The sequence below is a fragment of the Erinaceus europaeus genome, chromosome 13 (assembly GCF_950295315.1).
Source record: "Erinaceus europaeus chromosome 13, mEriEur2.1, whole genome shotgun sequence".
Taxonomy (NCBI): domain Eukaryota; kingdom Metazoa; phylum Chordata; class Mammalia; order Eulipotyphla; family Erinaceidae; genus Erinaceus; species Erinaceus europaeus.
In genome coordinates this window covers 66,754,992-66,775,224 of record NC_080174.1, presented here as the reverse complement: position 1 = coordinate 66,775,224, position 20,233 = coordinate 66,754,992, and positions in this window count along the sequence as shown.

Here is a 20,233-nt window from a genome sequence, read left to right as displayed (position 1 = left end):
TCCTTAGTATAGTTCATAAAACCATACATGCTATGAACTAATACTTTTCTTGCCTTAATCACTTGTAACAGAGTGTAAATCTGTGACCAGCTACTCTGATCTTTTCTCAGGTTCCTTTGAACCTGCTGGGTTTTCTCTTACCCATAGATCATCACATTTTTACTATGTGTGCTTAACCCAGTGCGCCACTGCCTGACCCGGAGGTCATTTCCCCCCCTCTCTTCTCATACAGCTTTTCTCCATTCTCTTTATCTGACTGACTCATACTCAGCCATTACGTTTCTGACGAAATAGCATTTCCTCAGAGCAGCCTGCTCTAATCTCTCCAGATTAAGTCAGTTTACTCCGTTGTGTTTCCTTAACCTACTGAACTTCTGTGTGACAGTACTTTATGATTCTTGTGATCACTTACCATAACCATCTTCCCCACATATGGCTAGTTCTGTGATGACAGACTGTGCTTTTGTGTTCACTCATATATCCACAATGCCCAGTAGTGCTTGACATGTAGTTAGATGCTCACTAGATCTCTTTGTCCTCATTGACAATCAAGGAAGGCCCAAGTATTCCAAGTCTTTGAACACCTCCCCTTTGCTTTCTTCACTAAGGAGAGCTGTGCGGAGCTGAGGAAATGCAAGTACTCTGTGACCTGATATGCTAGCTGATACAATATCAATTTGTAAAATACAAAAGCCTTTATATGTGCAACAATGAGGGAATGACTTCACATACTACACTAGCAAATGAAAACATTGCCTTATATGTCTAAACCATATGTGTCTTTCTTTTTCCCTGTTACCCATGCTGTAGCCTTGAGCATGCTCAATTTCATTATTACCAAGGCAACATTTTTTTTTCCACATTCTTTTTTCAGATAAGAGAAAGTCACTAGGGCACTGAAGTTTGCCTTGGTGTTGTGGCACTCAGACCCAAGCTATGCATGTACCAAAGTGAGCACCCTGCCAAATAAGTTATCTCCTGATCCAAGTCCTTATTTTTTTCAAACAAAACCTTGCAGGGGGCCCAATATGTAAAATCTATTTTTAAATAGGGCTATTCTAACTGAATGGGGTTGGAGGTCAAGCTTCATTTCTTAGACCTCTTCAGTTTTCTCTTTTCTTTTCCTCTCTCCATTTTTCTGTCCCTACTGCCTCAAGCCTTAAAGACTTTGTAGTTCCCAGCTCTATTTTCTCTTTTAAGCCAGAGTTTCTGCTTAGGTTTCTACAAGACACACCCAAAGGCTTAGCTGTGCTATTGTCAAACTGACTCATGTCGCTTTTCTGTTACTTGCAATTAAAATCAAAAGGAAAGAAGAAAACCTAAATAATACAGTTGCAGTTTGAGATTTGCTTATATAATAGAGAATTGGCTTTGGAATCAGAAAAACCAGTTTCAGATTGTGATCTTGATTCCCAGAAAGTTAACCATTTTTCAACAGTTTTCTAGCTTGCAAAGTGATTTTGTTGTTCTTCACTTTTCAACATACTTTGTTACAAATATACAATTTTAAAAATAAAAAAAACAGGAAAATTCCATTTGCAAAAGTTTGCTTTTGTAAGAAGTGCATACCAGCAATAAGGATTCTTAGACATTTTTCTCTGAGTTTTTCTGACAGATTTGTAAGTTAGTGGTACCTACAGAATCCACTATTTTACAGACCTGTCTGATTGCAAAGTATTTATACTCAACGTTTTGTAATTTTTTTTTAAAGATTTATTTATGAGAAAGAGAGAGAGAGAACAAGAGCATTACTCTCTAGCATATGTACTAGTGGGGAAGTTTTTTAGCCCCTAAACCAGAGAGCACTGCTCAGTGCCAGCTTATGGTGGTGCTAATCATTGAATCTGGAATCTTTGAGGCCTCAGGTGTCTTTTTGTATAGCCATTATGTTACCTCCCTAGCCCACACTGCAGGGGATCAAACTTAGTACCTCATACTTAAGTGTCTAACACTACTCACTGCATCACCTCCTGTGCTGCTACAAATATATATTTTAAAAAATAAAACAGTCATGCTGGGAGTCAGGCAGTAGCGGAGCAGGCTAAGTGCAGGAGGCTCAAATCTCCAAGACCTAGGTAAGGGTCCTGGTTGGAGCCCCCCGGCTCCCCACCTGCAGGGGTGTTGCTTCACAGGTGGTGAAGCAGGTCTGTAGGTGCCTGTCTTTCTCTCCCCCACTCTGTCTTCCCCTCCTCTCTCGATTTCTCTCTGTCCTATATCTAATAACAATGACATCAATAACAACAACAATAATAACTACAGCAACAATAAAAAAAAACCAAGGGCAACAAAAGGGAAATCAATAAATTAAATAAAAAATCATGCTGATATATTTTTAAAAGACTTGGTATTGAGAAAGATTTCAGCAAATGTTAAATAAACAAGATTGAAATTTTTTAAAAAATAGTTTACTTGTTGGAGACAGAAATCAAGAGTAAAGGAGGGAGTTAGAGGAGAGACACCTGTAGCACTGCTTCACTGCTTATGAAGCTTTCCCTGTACCCATGAGCACCAAGTACTTCAATTCAGATCTTTGTGCATTGTGATATGTGTACTCTAAGGTGTGCATCATTGACCAGTCCAAGATTAAAATATTTTTTAAGAGTTATTTACTTTCATGAGAAAGAGACCAGTATACCCATCATCTCTGGCATGATATGGTATCAGGAATCAAACTTAACACCTCTCACAGACAAGTCCTGTGTGCTATCACTGCGCATTTCCCCAGTCCTAAACATAGTCTTTTTAGAAGACCTTCCTATCCCTCCTGTAAGGAATGAATGACTAGTTTCAGTGCAGCCAAAGTTAACAAGACTGCCATCTTGTGGTGATTTACTGGCATACTGTCCAAAGTGAGTGAATTTGCGGTATTTTCAAGAACCTACCTTAACAAGAGAGGTAACACAGCAGAGAGATAGTGGGGTAAAGGTTTTAACTACAGGTATAAGACAAAGGCAGTTCAATGTTAGAAAGAATAAAGGAAAACAGAAACTAAACTAAAACATCTTCAAACTGTCACGTGTGGCAGAGAAATCAGTAAAAGAGAGAGATGACCTATGAAGAAGTGAAGAAGTAGCTCAGTCTTCGTTCAAGTGAGGGCTGGTTGATAGCTGACTTGAATGTATGTTTCTTACCTTGATATGCTTGTGTCCAAGACACCTGCTAACATCTGCAACACTTTATTCCTTTTTTTTTTTTTTTTAACAAAAGAGAGGGAGACTCAGAGAGAAGTGGTCCGGGAAGTAGAGCAGTGAATAAAACATTGGACTTTTAATCATGAGGTCCTGAGTTCAATCCCCAGTAGCACATGTACCAGAATGATGTCTGGTTCTTTCTTCCTCTCCTCCTATCTTTGTCACTAATAAATAAAATCTAAAAAAATAAATAAAGATACAGAGAGAGACCAGAGTACTGCTCTGATTTATGGTGGTGCTGGGGATTGAACTTCAGCGCCTCTCAGGCATGAAAATCTTTTGCATAACTATTATGCTGTCTTCCCAGCCCCAACACTGTAATTCTTATTTTTTTTAAATATTTATTTATTCCATTTTGTTGCCCTTGTTGTTTCATTGTTGTCGTTGTTGGATAGGACAGAGAGAAATGGAGAGAGGAGGGGAAGACAGAGGGGAAGAGAAAGGCACCACAGACCTGCTTCACCGCCTGTGAAGCGACCCCCCCCCCTGCATGTGGGGAGCCGGGGGCTTGAACCGTGTTCCTTGCTTGGGTCCTTGCGCTTTGCGCAGTCTGTGCTTAACCCACTGCCTTACCGCCCGACTCCCAACACTGTAATTCTTATAACACCATTGTTCCAGGTTATTCAAATGTCACCCTACACTGTCACTTTTTTTTAACTATTCAAAAGCCTTTCTTTTAAAAGTATTTTATTATCATTTATTTTTTAGCAGTTTTGTTTGTTTGTTTTTTACCAGAGCATTGCTCAGCTCTGGCTTGTGGTGGTTCAGGAACTGAACCTGGGACTTCAGAGCCTCAGGCATGAAAGTCTCTTTGGACAACCATTATGCTATCTACCCCCACCTTTGCTGTCTTTCCACAACTTATTTTATTTTATTTTTGTAATATATATATATTTGCCTCCAGGATTATCACTGGGGCTCGGTGCCAGCACTACAAATCCACTGCTCCTGGAAGCTATTTTTCCCATTTTGTTGCCCTTGTTCCCTTGTGATTTCTGTTGTTGTTATAGCCATTGTTACTGTTGGATAGGACAGAGAGAAATCAAGAGAGGAGGGGAAGGCAGAGAGGAGGAAAGACACCTGCAGACCTGCTTCACAGCTTGTAAAGACACCCCAACCCCCCACACACCAACCCCCCACACACCAACCCCCCACACCCCACACCCCCACCCCCTGCCGCAGGTGAGGGGCTGAGGGATCCAATTGGGATCCTTACACTGGTCCTTGTGCTTTGCGCCATGTGCCCTTAACCTGCTGTCCTACCGCCCAGCCCCCTACATATTTTATTATTAGATAGAGACTGAGAGGCAAAAAGACACAGAGAGAAAGGGAATAAACATGAGACCATAGGACTGAAATCTGCAATGCAGTGGGGTCCAGGCTCCAACCCGAATCTCACACATTGCAAAGCAGTGCACTAGCCTATCCAACTAAGTTATTCTACTAACCTTACACCTTATTCTAATATATCACTGGTAAGAATTTTAGTCATGGGGGACCAGGCAGTGGTGTACCTGGTTAAGCACACACATTATAGTGCATGGGGACACAGATTCAAGCCTTTGGTCCCCATCTGCAGGGGGAAAGCTTCACAAGTGGTGAAGAATGGCTGCAGGTTTCTCTGTCTCTCTTTCCCTCTTCTCCCAGTTCTCAATTTCTCTGTCTCTATCCAATAATAAAATAAAAACGAAAAAAAAATTTGGTCATAGTGGGCTGGGCAGTAGCACAGCAGGTTAAGCACATATGGCGCAAAGTTCAAGAACCTGCTTAAGTATCCCAGTTGGAGCCCCCCCCCGGCTCCCCGTCTGCAGCACAGGCGGTGAAGCAGGTCTGCAGGTGTCTTTCTCTCCCCCTCTGCCTTCCCCGCCTCTCTCCATTTCTCTCTGTCCTATCCAACAACGATGACAGCAACAACAATAACAACGATAAACAAGGGCAACAACAGGGTAAAAATGGCCTCCAGGAACAGTAGTGCAGGCACTTAGCCCTAGCTATAACCCTGGAGGCAATGAATCAATCAATAATTTTTTTAAAAAATTTGGTCATAATGTGACTACCGCATGTCATAGGTTAGCATCACTCCACTTAGAACCAGAAATGGGGTTCTCATTGCTTACTAATCCAAAACCTCAGTGTTATTTTCTAGGGTCACTTCTACTACCACATATTCTAGACTTAATTTCTCCCAGAATTAGAGCCTGAGAAATGGTATGCAAAGTAGTTCATGTTCAGAAGTGATCCCAAGAAACATAAATTGAGACTGGGAAGAGTAAATCAGGAGCAGTCAGATAGGTGCTGAAAAAGATTTAAGTGTTAGGCTTTCAAGGTCCTGAATTCAATTCCCAGTATCACATATGCCAGAGTAATGTTCTGCTTCTCCTCATTAAAACATACTTTTCCCTTTTCTTCTTCCTTGATAGGACATAGAAATTGAGGAAAAGGGGGGGGGGTGGAGATTGAGAAGGGAAAAAAGAGACGCACCTGCAGCCCTGCTTCACTGCTCATGAAACTTATTTCCCCTGCCGGTGGGGACCAGAGTCTTTTTTTACATTTATTTATTTATTTATTTATTTATTGAATAGGGACAGAGAGAAATTGAGAGAGGAAGGGGGAGATAGTGAGGGAGAGAGACAGAGAGGCACCTGAAGCCCTGCTTTACCACTTGTGAAGCTTTCCCCCTACAGGTGGGGACCAGGGGCTTGAACCTGTGTCCTTGCACACTGTAATGTGTGCACTTAACCAGGTGCACCACAGCCTGGCCCCGCGGGGACCATAGTCTTAAACCAGGGTCCCCGCATGTGATAATGTGTGCACCTAGTCAGGTGTGTCACCACCTGACCTCTTAAATACATTGTCTTTAATATTAAACCGGTGAAATAGCTCACTTGGCTAGTGTGCTGCTTTGGCATGCACTTTGAGCCTAGCCCCCCCCCACACACACATTGAGAGAAGCTTTGGTGCTATAGAATCTATCTACCTACCTCCCTATTTCTCTATCTCTCTCTCTATCAATCTAAAAAATAAAAAAGTAATCTAAAAAAACCAGTAAGAGGACGAGAGAGGAAAAGGTCACAGGTTGGAGCATGGCCCCCCAAAGATATTCCAAGGCATTGTAGAAAATACCTCTTAACTGCCAACCAAGGGAAAGAAGAGTATTTATTGATCAGCTCCTGGCCTTCACTGGTCAAAGTTCTCCTCATTGCTGATTAACTCCCACACATTTTTTAGCCAACAATTTCACCTGTCAAAAGGGCTGTGCAATGAGGCACCAACACCTTATGAGCTGAAAGCAAGAGGCATTAGGCTGAAGCAATGAAAGCCTGGGACTGTTGGGTGGCAGAAAGGTGGGTCAGTGAGCACAAAAGTAACTGTGTGGTGTCTTGTAACTTGTAGCTAAAATAGAGTCCTGACTGGAGAAATAATTCAAGATTTAAAGCATGGGACTTGCAGAAAATAGATCCCAGAGGAAAAGGAAAAATTTGGTGTGGCAATTCAATTATACCTAAATTATTATCCCTTTTTACTGTTTTATTTAAAGATTTATGAGAAAGCGAGGGAGAGAGAACAAGAGCATCACTCTGGTACATGCAGTGCTGGGGATCAAATGCAGTACCTCAAGCTTGAAGAGTACAACACTTTATACACTAAACCACCTAACACACTATCCTCTCCCCTAAAAAAAAATTTTTTTAAAACTATTTATTAAACAAGAGAGAAAAGGAGGGAGGGAGAGAGAAAACCAGAGTATAATCCTGATGCTGGGGATTGAATTTGGGACCTTATACTCTCAAGCCCAGTGCTCCAGTCACTGCACCACCCCCAGGGATACCTAATTATTATTAAAACGAATTTATTTTTAACAGAGCATTGCTCAACTCTGGCTTATGGTGGTGCTGGGATTTGAATGTGGGACCTTTGTTGCCTTAAGCATGAAAGTTTATGCAGATCCATTATGCTGTCTCCCCAGACCAACTAACTGAATATTTATCTTCCCGTCTCTGTGATTCTGAAGTATGACTATTCACAAGTTGTCTTGTCCATGGAGGAATGCTTCCACAACAAGACATGAAAATGGTGGCTCAGCTGGTAGAGCACAGGACTTCACGTCTGAGGTTCTTGCTTGATCCCTGGAGCCACATATGCAAATGGTGTTCTAGCTTCTCTCTTTCTCTCTCTCTTTCTCTCACCCACACACAATGATTTACATAACAATAACTTGTAGTGGGTGGGGGTAGATAGCATAATGGTTATGCAAACAGACTTTTCATGCCTGAGGCTCCAAAGTCCCAGGTTCAATCCCCCCGCACCCTATAAACCAGAGCTGAACACTGTTCTGGTAAAATAAAATAAAACAAAATAAAATAAAATAAAATAGTTGTAGTCTCTAGGACTTCACCAATCCAGGTCAACTTTTCAGTCATCCATGCAGAGACAGAAAGACATTACAGTACCTAGGCTTCCTCCTAGGTGTAGTGTGGGCCAGGTTCAAACCTAGATCATGCATATGACAAAGCAGGTATATTACCCAAGTGAGCTATCTTGTCAAATCTCCACCCCTTCGCCCTCATTTTTTAATTTATTTTTACCAGAACACAGCTCAGCTCTAGCTTATGGTGGTATAGGAGGTTGAACCTGGGACTCTTGAGCCTCAGCCATGAGCATTTCTTATCATAACCATTTTGCTATCTACCTCCACCCCCTCTTATTTTTAAGAAGACATAAAAATGGCTCCTTTGGATTGGAAAGTAAGGCTTCTATTTGCCAGTTTAGCCTTGTCCTGCCAGTTGGTGAACAACCACCCAGATAATTTCATTTTAAGCTTTTTTTTTTTTTTAGTATGATTAAATCTGCAAAGGCCCTGTTGCCATTTAAGGTAGCATATTCATAGGTTAGAGAAATTAGGGTGCAAATATCTCTAGAGAGCTATTATCCTCCATACTACAGTACTTTTTTTTTCTTTTTTCTTTTTTTTTTTAATTTATTTCTTTATTGGGGAATTAATGTTTTACATTCAACAGTAAATACAATAGTTTGTACATGCATAACATTCCCCAGTTTCCCATTTAACAATACAACCCCCACTATGTCATTTATCATCCTTCATGGACCTGTATTCTCCCCACCCACCCACCCACCCACCCCAGAGTCTTTTACTTTGGTGTAATACTCCAATTCCATTTCAGGTTCGACTTGTGTTTTCTTTTCTAATCTTATTTTTCAACTTCGGCCTGAGAGTGAGATCATCCCATATTCATCCTTCTGTTTCTGATTTATTTCACTCAACATGATTTTTTCTTTTTTTCTTTTTTTTTTTTTTTTGTGGGGCTCTGGGGAAGCTGAGCTCCAGGACACATTGGTGGGGTCTTCAATCCAGGGAAGTCTGGCCGGCATCCTGATGGCATCTGGAACCTGGTGACTGAAAAGAGAGTTAACATACAAAGCCAAACAAATTGTTGAGCAATCCTGGACCCAAAACTTGGAAAAGTGGAGAGGAAGTATTAGGGAGGTACTCACTGCAAACTCTAGTGTACTTCTGCTTTCTTACTTTGGTGCCATACTCCAAACTCAGTCAATTTCTGCTTTGCGTTTCTACTTCTTTTTTTTTTTTTACATGCATAACATTCCCCAGATTCCCATTTAACAATACAACCCCCACTATTTAATTCATCATTTTTCATGGACCTGTATTCTCCCCACCCACCCACCCACCCCAGAGTCTTTTACTTTGGTGTAATACTCCAATTCCATTTCAGGTTCGACTTGTGTTTTCTTTTCTAATCTTGTTTTTCAACTTCGGCCTGAGAGTGAGATCATCCCGTATTCATCCTTCTGTTTCTGACTTATTTCACTCAACATGATTTTTTCAAGGTCCATCCAAGATCGGCTGAAAACGGTGAAGTCACCATTTTTTACAGTTGAGTAGTATTCCATTGTGTATATATACCACAACTTGCTCAGCCACTCATCTGTTGTTGGACACCTGGGTTGCTTCCAAGTTTTGGCTATTACAAATTGTGCTGCCAAGAACATATGTGTACACAGATCTTTTTGGATGGATGTGTTGGGTTCCTTAGGATATATCCCCAGGAGGGGAATTGCAGGGTCATAGGGTAGGTCCATTTCTAGCCTTCTGAGAGTTCTCCAGACTGTTCTCCACAGAGGTTGGACCAATTTGCATTCCCACAAGCAGTGTAGGAGGGTTCCTTTGACCCCACACCCTCTCCAGCATTTGTTGCTGTTACCTTTTCTGATGTATGACATTCTCACAGGAGAGAAGTGATATCTCATAGTCTTTATTTGCATTTCTCTGACAATCAAAGAGTTGGAGCATTTTTTCATGTGTTTCTCAGCCTTTTGGATCTCTTCTGTGGTGAATATTCTGTCCAAGTCCTCCCCCCATTTTTGGATGGGGTTATTTGTTGTCTTGTTGTTGGGTCTGGCAAGCTCTTTATATATGTTGGTTATTAAACTCTTATCTGATGTATGACATGTAAAGATCTTCTCCCATTCTGTGAGGGGTCTCTTGGTTTGGGTAGTGGTTTCTTTTGCTGTGAAGAAGCTTTTTAATTTGATGTAGTCCCATAGGTTTATACTTGCCTCATACTACAGTACATTTTTTTTTTCAACTCTATCAGTGATAGAACATTGGTAGTTTAAAATTGGCTATGGTGGGAACACTTCACTAAAGAATTTGGTACATTCTATAAATCAAGGCTTTTATTCCCCACAAGCCTATTATCAAACTTTACTTGCATGTACCTGCTTATTATGGTTGCCTGCGGTAAATGAACCTACTCTGGTGTCAAAGCAAGAGAGCTGTCATGTAATCAAGGGAGTATTATGGATATAATTCAGAGGTTTCCTAGAATATCTCCTACTCCTGCCAGGTTTAGTGAAGAAAACTATGGGAACATTATATAGACAGGGCTATCAAACATCTAATCTCCCAAGAATGTAAATTTGGGTTGCCTATAGAAACCTCAGTTATAGGGCCAGGTTCAAGTCCCACTTGCGGAAGTGGGGGGGGGGGCACGCGCAAGGAAGCTTCATGAGTAGTAAAACAATGCTGTAGTGCCCCCTTCTCTCTTTCTCTCTCATTTCTCATTCAATTTCTTTGTCTCTATCCAAAATAAATACAATTAAAAAGTAATATCAAGGGAATCGGGTGGTAGTGCAGCAGGTTAAGTGCACATGGCGCAAAGCACAAAGACTGGCATAAGGATCCCGGCTCGAGCCCCCAGCTCCCCACCTGCAGGGGAGTCGCTTCACAGGCGGTGAAGCAGGTCTGCAGGTGTCTATCTTTCTCTCCTCCTCTCTGTCTTCCCCTCCTCTCTCCATTTCTCTCTGTCCTATCCAACAATGACGACATCAATGATGACAACAATAATAATTACAACAATAAAACAACAAGGGCAACAAAAGGAAGTAAATATTTTTAAAAGCTTTTTTAAAGTAATATCTAAAAGGAAGGAAGGAAGGAAGGAAGGAAGGAAGGAAGGAAGGAAGGAAGGAAGGGAGGAAGGGAAATTCAGTTGTAGCCCCATCAAGGTGATATATAATTAAGTTCTAGTCAGTGAGGGCCACAAAGATATCTCAGCCTGTTAGATCACAAAATGTGTATGCCTGAGACCCCAGAGGAAATAGGTTCAATTTCTGACATCTCTTGTGCCAGAGTTGAGTACTACTCTGGTTTCCCTTCCCTTCCCTTCCCTTCCCTCCCCTCCCCTTCCTTCTTCTCTCTTCCTTTCCTTTCTCTTTCCTTCCCTTCCCTTCCCTTCCCTTCCCTTCCCTTCCCTTCCCTTCCCTTCCCTTCCCTTCCCTTCCCTTCCCTTCCCTTCCCTTCCCTTCCCTTCTCTTCTCCTCTCCCCTTCCCTTCCCTTCCCTTCCCTTCCCTTCCCTTCCCTTCCCTTCCCTTCCCTTCCCTTCCCTTCCCTTCCCTTCCCTTCCCTTCCCTTCCCTTCCCTTCTCTTCTCCCCTTCCCTTCCCTTCCCTTCCCTTCCCTTCCCTTCCCTTCCCTTCCCTTCTCTTCTCCTCTTCCCTTCCCTTCCCTTCCCTTCCCTTCCCTTCCCTTCCCTTCCCTTCCCTTCCCTTTTTCTTTCCCTTCCCTTCCCTTCCCTTCCCTTCCCTTCCCTTCCCTTCCCTTCCCTTCTCTTCTCCTCTTCCCTTCCCTTCCCTTCCCTTCCCTTCCCTTCCCTTCCCTTCCCTTCCCTTCTCTTCTCCTCTTCCCTTCCCTTCCCTTCCCTTCCCTTCCCTTCCCTTCCCTTCCCTTCCCTTCCCTTCCCTTCCCTTTTCCCTTCCCTTCCCTTCCCTTCCCTTCCCTTCCCTTCCCTTCTCTTCTCCCCTTCCCTTCCCTTCCCTTCCCTTCCCTTCCCTTCCCTTCCCTTTTCCCTTCCCTCTTCCCTTCCCTTCCCTTCCCTTCCCTTCCCTTCCCTTCCCTTCCCTTCCCTTCCCTTCCCTTCCCTTCCCTTCTCTTCTCCTCTTCCCTTCCCTTCCCTTCCCTTCCCTTCCCTTCCCTTGTCTTCTCCTCTTCCCTTCCCATACCTCTTTTCCTCTCCTCTCTCTCCTCTCCTCTTCTCTCCTCTTCCTTTCCCTTCCCTCTTTTCTCTCTTCTCTTCTCCCTTCCCTTCCTCTCTCTCTCCCTTCTCCATCTCCTCCTCCTCCTTCTCTCTCTTTCTCTGTGTGTAATAGATGTCAAGTTTGAGAATCCAAGGCTGTTTTATCCACTAAACTGTTTCCCAAACTTCTCTTCCTCTCATAAATAAATAAATCTTAAAAGAGACCAAGAAGACAGGACTATTGGTAGTATAACAGACTTTCATGCCTAAATAACCAGAGGTCCCAGGTTTAGTCCCCTGCACCAACATAATCCAGAGATGGTGGGGACGCTTCACTGTCAGTGTAGTACATCTACAGGTGATTTTCTCTCTCCCTCTCCCCTCTCAATTTATATCTGTCCTACCGAACTGAAAAAAAGAAGAAAGACCCCCACACCTAAGGACATCTAATATTTGACAAAGGGGCTCAGACTATTAAATGGGGAAAGCAGAGTCTCTTCAACAAATGGTGTTGGAAACAATGGCTGGAAACATGCAGAAGAATGAAACTGAACCACTGTATTTCACCAAATACAAAAGTAAATTCCAAGTGGATCAAGGACTTGGATGTTAGACCACAATCTATCAGATACTTAGAAGAAAATATTGGCAGAACTCTTTTCCGTATAAATTTCAAAGACATCTTCAATGAAACAAATCCAATTACAAAGAAAACTAAGGCAAGCATAAACCTATGGGACTACATCAAATTAAAAAGCTTCACAGCAAAAGAAACCACTACCCAAACCAAGAGACCCCTCACAGAATGGGAGAAGATCTTTACATGCCATACATCAGACAAGAGTTTAACAACCAACATATATAAAGAGCTTGCCAGACTCAACAACAAGACAACAAATAACCCCATCCAAAAATGGGGGGAGGACATGGACAGAATATTCACCATAGAAGAGATCCAAAAGGCTGAGAAACACATGAAAAAATGCTCCAACTCTTTGATTGTCAGAGAAATGCAAATAAAGACAACAATGAGATATCACTTCACTCCTGTGAGAATGTCATATATGAGAAAAGGTAACAGCAGCAAATGCTGGAGAGGGTGTGGGGTCAAAGGAACCCTCCTACACTGCTTGTGGGAATGCAAATTGGTCCAACCTCTGTGGAGAACAGTCTGGAGAACTCTCAGAAGGCTAGAAACGGACCTACCCTATGATCCTGCAATTCCTCTCTTGGGGATATAGCCTAAGGAACCCAACACACCCATTCAAAAAGATCTGTGTACACATATGTTCTTGGCAGCACAATTTGTAATAGCCAAAACCTGGAAGTAACCCAGGTGTCCAACAACAGATGAGTGGCTGAGCAAGTTGTGGTATATATACACAATGGAATACCACTCAGCTGTAAAAAACATGGTGACTTCGCCATTTTCAGCCGATCTTGGATGAACCTTGAAAAAATCATGTTGAGTGAAATAAGTCAGAAACAGAAGGATGAATATGAGATGATCTCACTCTCAGGCAGAAGTTGAAAAACAAGATCAGAAAAGAAAACAGAAGTAGAACCTGAAATGGAATTGGCATATCGCACCAAACTAACAGACTCTGGGGTGGGTGGGTGGGGAGAATACAGGTCCAAGAAGGATTCAGAGGACCTAGTGGGGGTTGTTTTGTTATATGGGAAACTGGGGAATGTTATGCATGTACAAACTATTGTATTTACTGTTGAATGTAAAACATTAATTCCCCTATAATAAAAAAAAAAAAGAGAAGAAGAAACAAAAAGAACCTTTGGTTGGGTCTCTTTGGGTGTTTGAGGGAATGAATGTAGTGACAATTTAAGCATAAAGTAGGCTATTTTGGTTAGGAATTTAGGTTTATTTTTTGAAGTTCAAATACTGACAGAAGTATATGGTTATCTTGAATAGTCTCAGAGGGTGTTAGAACAGACATCTCTCATTCTTTTGGATACTCAGCACCCTTGTCCCTTTCACATATATGGGCAATATTCCAAATAAAGAGAATACTGGATGTGCTCTGGCTGCGATATCTGTCCCTCCACTGATTGCCAGAGTTGATTTGATCTGGCTGGCTAGGTGGGTATCCCCTTCCTCCCTCACCACTCCATGTGCGTCCCTCCCAAAGCTGCGTGCTCTGTCAAAGAGGACGGTCTTCCTCAAATAGAGACTGACTGGTCTTCCGTGGAGGGTATAGGAGTAGCTGCGTTCCCCTGCTAGAACCTCCAAACAAGCTCTCAAGGTCCGAATAAAGAGAATGCATCTTATATGGGCAACACAAAAGCTGCTCTTACTTTCCTCATATAGCATTGCCAGCCACTTCCATTGAAAACCGAAAAGTTTGGGTTCCCTGAGACCAATGAGTTGCTGAGCAGTCAATACAGAGAACATCAATGAGTGGCTTTCACTGCTATGAGCAACTGGGGCTTGGTGCCTCTGGAAATCCTTTCAAACACTGTAAGACATGCACTTTGATGGGGCAAGGAGGTGGTACAACTGGTTGAGTACTCACATTACAGTGAGCAAGGACCTGGGTTCAAGCCCCTGGTCCCCACATGCACTGAGGCAGGGTGGCAAGTGTCTATCTCTCTATCTCCTCTTCCTCTCTTGATTTCTGTCTCTATCCAATAATAAGTAAATCTTAAAATAAAAAAATAAAAAAGCAGACCCTGGTAGTATCCTTTGGAAAAGCAAGGAAGATGAAGTATTTATTGACTGTGGGTTCTGGGTGTGAGACAGAGAGCAGGGTATGCTTTGTGCAGTTGCTTAGAGAACTTTAACTTCCCACTTGCAGATGCTGCTGCTTCCCCTTTCTCTTTCCTTAGACACATGGCTTGGGTTTCAACAGTCAACTTGCAATTACAAAGGTAAGTTAACCACAGAGATATTAAACTGCCTACTTACAATGGAAAAAAGTCACAACACTCAAGCTTTCTGTTATCTGCAGCCAACAGCAGTCATATTCCTGATTTATCTAGTCTTTTTTATTGCATAGAAACAGAGAAATCGAGAGGGAGAGGAGGGGATAGAGAGGGAGAGAGAAACACACCTGAATCACTGCTTCACTATTTGAAGATTTTCCCCTGCAGGTGGGGACTGGGGACTCGAACCCAGATTTATCCAGTTTTATTGGCAGTCAAGGACACAAGCTCAGGCTTTGGATCAGAGGACAGTAATAGGGGATGGAAGAGAGCTTACCTAGTACTCGATACATAGGAGCACCATGTCACCAGAGAAGTTCCACAGATGGTAGAGCAGTGCTATGATAGCTCGATCTCTCCCTCTCCCTCTCTCTCTCCCTCCATCTCTTTCTACCTATCTGAAATCAAAAGAATGACAAAAAATATATATATATAGCTGTGGATGGGCAGTGCAGCTTCAAAAAAAAAAAGGTGATATGAAGCAAAGGACACTGTGGGGAACCTCTATGTTGCCGTTTTTAGTGGGTGAGGTAGTAGTGATTCTGGTTGCACCATCCAGTGTGTTGATACTTCAGACTTTATTTTGCTTTCTGCTTGCCTTCATCATGGACACAGACAGTAGATTTTCAGTATTGAATAATGATTATCAATACTTATTGAATATTTACCCATTCAAGTGTTTTATAATTTTTCTCACCTAATCATATTAACCCAGTAAGACAGACATGAAACTTCATCTCTGCGGTTAACTGGTTTGACTGAGATCACTCACAGTTATTCGTAGCATTGCTGGGATTCATGTTTAGGTCAGAGTGACATGAAAGCCACATCTCAGCCACTACATTGTATTGCCCATATATCTCTTGCCAACTTCCAGTCTTTGAATCTGAGACCCCCTAACTCGGGCCACAGTCTACAGCCCTGTCCTAGCAAGGAGAAGAAAGATAGGATCAGATGGCACAAAGCACAAGGACCGGCATAAAGATGCCGGTTCGAGCCCCCGGTTCCCCACCTGCAGGGAAGTCGCTTCACAAGCAGTGAAGCAGGTCTGCAGGTGTCTATCTTTCTCTCCCTCTCTCTGTCTCCCCCTCCTCTCTCCATTTCTCTCTGTCCTACCCAACAACAATGACATCAATACAACAACAATAATAACTACAACATTAAAACAGCAAAGGCAACAAAAGGGAATAACTAAATATATATAAAAAGGAAAGATAGGATCATATATATTGTTGTCTGTCATGAGTCCCTTCTAACAGGGGAATGTAAGCTCTGTCCAAATGGACACAGGCTCTGATCCAGGCTGCACAGTTGCAGGCAATCCTCTGAGCCAGGCTGGGAAACACTCCAGATAAACCGACAGACTGCTGTGTCTGAAACACTGTGAGATAAGGAAGAATCTTGGGTGGCACCCTCAGAGACAAAGTGAATCTGCAGAATTGGAATGTGATAAAATTCAGGCAAAAGACACAAAAAAAGGTCATGTGTAAGACTCAACTGACTTTCCGGACAATACTTGCTTGTAATTGATTAATTGCACTCCTTGTTCTTTCTCTACCCAAGCTGGATTTTGAAATCTAAGCCTAGATTTTTAGTAAGTAATTCTAACCTCCAAGAATGTGTAGAGGGTGAAAATATTAAAAGATGACTGCACAAATGACTTTTTTTTTTTTTTTAACCACAGCATTGTTCAGTTTTGGCTTATAGTGGAGCCTGGGATTGAACCAGAGACCTCAGAGCCTCAGGTATGAAAGTCCTTCGTGTTACCATTATACTATCTTCCAGGTCCTGCACAAAAAATAATTTGATTAGGACTGTGATATCTGCGAGTAAAGAAAAGTGATAGTCAATGGAAATTTATCACTAGTGAAATAGATCTAAAGGTCCATATTCAAAGTATCCCTTTTCCACTTGTCTTCCTCCTTTAACCTTTAACCCCTAAGAAAGTTGTCTTTTATATTGTCTCTATTTCCCTATCATCATATCATAGCCCTGTTACATCTTTGTCCCTATCTTGTAACAGGTTTCTTTCTTTTTTCTTTCCTTCTATTTCTTTTTTTATTATTATTTCTTTATTGGGGAATTAATGTTTTACATTCGACAATAAATACAATAGTTTGTACATGCATAACATTACCCAGTTTCCATATAACAATACAACCCCCACTAGGTCCTCTGTCATCCTTTTCGGACCTGTATTCTCCCCCCCCACCCACCCCTACCCCAGAGTCTTTTACTTTGGTGCAATACACCAACTACTTGTGTTTTCTCTTCTGATCTTGTTTTTCAACTTCTGCCTGAGAGTGAGATCATCCCATATTCATCCTTCTGTTTCTGAATTATTTCACTCAACATGATTTTTTCAAGGTCTATCCAAGATCGGCTGAAAACAGTGAAGTCACTATTTCTTATAGCTGAGTAGTATTCCATTGTGTATATATACCACAACTTGCTCAGCTACTCATCTGTTGTTAGACACCTGGGTTACTTCCAGGTTTTGGCTATTACAAATTGTGCTGCCAAGAACATATGTGTACACAGATCTTTTTGGATGGATGTGTTGGGTTCCTTAGGCTATATCCCCAAGAGAGGAATTCCAGGATCATAGGGTAGGTCCATTTCTAGTCTTCGGAGAGTTCTCCAGACTGTTCTCCACAGAAGTTGGACCAATTTAAATTCCTACCAGCAGTGCAGGAGGGTTCCTTTGACCCCACACCCTCTCCAGCATTTGTTGCTGTTACCTTTTCTGATGTAACAGGTTTCTACACCCCCGCCCAACCTCTTTTGCCCATTTATGTTCATCCTCTACACCACAGCTAGAGTTGTATTTCTAAAATGCAATCTAACCAGCTCCTCCTTGCTTTCACATTAATATTTTACCTTTTGCCTGGCATAGCTTGACCAGCCTCATTTATTTTTTGGTCTTATCTCCCATTCCTTACCTATAGGAACCTTTTGCCTCAGTCAGTTACAGACTGTTATCTCCGTTACTTTGTACTTTTGTTTACTGTTCAATTTTCTATCCACACGTCAGCTCAGGAAATGACTATGCTGAATTCAAGGCACTCACTAAACATGTTCTGTTTCTCATTACAACCAATGGGAAGGTGGAGCCATGGAGGCATAGAACCCCAATGATGACCCTGGAAGCAAGAAAAAAAAAAGAAAGGAAGGAAGGAAGGAAGGAAGGGAGAAAAAAGAAAACAATGTTTCGATGGCTATATTATTGGCCAATACTGGAGCTTCACTGCTCCAGATCAACTTTTTTGTACAAAAAAGAGATGTGGCTTTGTACAAAAAAGAGATGTGGCTCAGGAAATGGCATAGCCGATAAGACACTGGACTTTCAACTGTGAGGTCCTGAGTTCAAACCCTGTGTGGCTGAGTGATTCTCCAGTTCTCTTTCCCTTTCTCATGCATAAATAAATCTTTAAAAAGAAAGACAGAGACAGAGAGGGAGAGACACCGAAGTACTCTGGTGTACTTGAGGTTCAAACGTGGATGGAACATATGGCAAAGCAAGCATCCTTCCAATTGAACTATCCTGCCAACCCTAAACGGTTCCTTTTAGTCACCCCTAGTGCTATTTCACTGCATGGCAATGATATAATTATCTTGTGTTTTCCTGTCCTAACCTAACTTTGTCTGCCTCACTCCCATTCTCCCTGTCTCCCCTCTCTTCCACTCCTCTAAGATTTATGTGTGACGCAGGTATTTTGTTTCTAACCCAAAAAGAGACTTAGAAGTGCTAACTGTAGAACTGATTATTTAGGGCCAGGGAGGTCATTTGCCCTGGGTTTCACATACATGAAACACTCAAATATAACTTTTCAGTGTTATATCTAAACAAAATGAAAGTATGGGTGATCATGTTTTGTTAGGTGTAAATATATAAAAACAGGCTAGGCCTTTTATCAGGTTGCCATTTTTCTTTTAAACGTACTGGAAGTCAGAAAATTGAGAAGATGACCAGGATCAGAGAAACCAGATAAGTAAAACCTTGCAGTTTGGGACTGAAAGCCAGGATATCTCATCCAGAAATATCGCTGCCTCAACACTGTGTCTAATGATTCCTGTAGGACCTATCACAGGAGTTAACACTTAATGGCATTTGCTGTCAGGTAGATGGGTTACCTTCAACGTTCCAGCTCTTACATTGCCAATTTGTGACCTTGGCACATTGTTGTTCAGCTTACTCTTTTGGAAACTGGAGACTTTAATGGTGCCTGCCATAGAGAGTCCCTATTAGCGTTAAATGAAAATGCGCTTGAAGCACTCAGGACAAGCCTGGCATGCAGTCAGCTCACAGCAAATGGTAGCTGCTATTATAAGAACTGCGTGCAGCGGGTTAAGCGCATGTGGGGCAAGGACAGGCTTAAGGATCCCGGTTCGAGCCGCTCCCCACCTGCAGGGGAGTCATTTCACAAGCGGTGAAGCAGGTCTGCGGGTATCTATCTTTCTCTCCCCCTCTCTGTCTTCCCCTCCTCTCTCCATTTCTCTCTGTCCTATCCAACGATGACTCAATAACAACGATAATAACTACAACAATAAAACAACAAGGGCAACAAAAGGGAATAAATAAATAAATAAATATTTTAAAAGAACTGCGTGTGTTGAGAAAGTTACTCAGGCATTATAACGCCTGCATTCAGCTTGAAGCTTGGAGCTGTCACAGTCATTCAACTGAAGGAACAGTAGCACTCAGCACTCTCCAATTTTTTTTTTTTTTCTGTAAATAAATCTTTGTGGGAGGATAATCACCGGTTGGAAAGTGTGAGCCTTGAGGGAACAAAGCTCTGGTCCCCGTACCCAGGCAGCATGGAAGCGGGTTGCAGTCCCTGCGGAGAACACCCCCAGCTCTGAGAGGTAGCTGACTGGGCACTTCCAGCCTGGGGTGGGGGGAGCGGGGACAGCTGCCTCGGACGCCGGGCTTTACAGGAGTAGGGCGGGCAGGAGCCCCTTTGATTCCGCTCATTTGATTACGGGGGCCACACCCAGAGCTCTGGGAGGAAGGACTCCAAAGCCGCAGGGCGGAGGCTGCCGTGCGCAGCCCCAGACCTGACCATCTATGGTCACAGCGCGCCCAGCAAACAGGAAGTGAGGCGAGCTACTACCTTCCCGTGCCCGGCAGGGCCAGCGGGTGGCGGCTGGACCCCACCGCGTCCGCACCCCACTCTCCCCATACGCAGCCTCCGCCAACTCCCCAAGAAATTTGTTCTGACCAATTAACTGCTTCCCCAGTCTCCTACGGGTAAATCGAGGAAAGCACGCCCAGGGAGAGGCGGGGCTCAGCTTGAATCACCCACGGAAAGCTGACGGTCCCTGGGTTCCCGCCCTCAGAGTACCCTCCCTGCGAAACCCGCGAGCAAAGGGACAGACTTTTGCCGCTAGAGGCCAAACTGATAGGAGAATCAGCCACTCATCTGCCGTCTTCCTCCGGAGGTGGAGCTTAGCCAGTAACTCCGCTCCTTCATTGGCCAGCGAGATTCCGGCTCTGACAATTGAGGGGCGCGGCCTATCTTTGAGCTCGCCCCCCAGAACTCTCCCGCT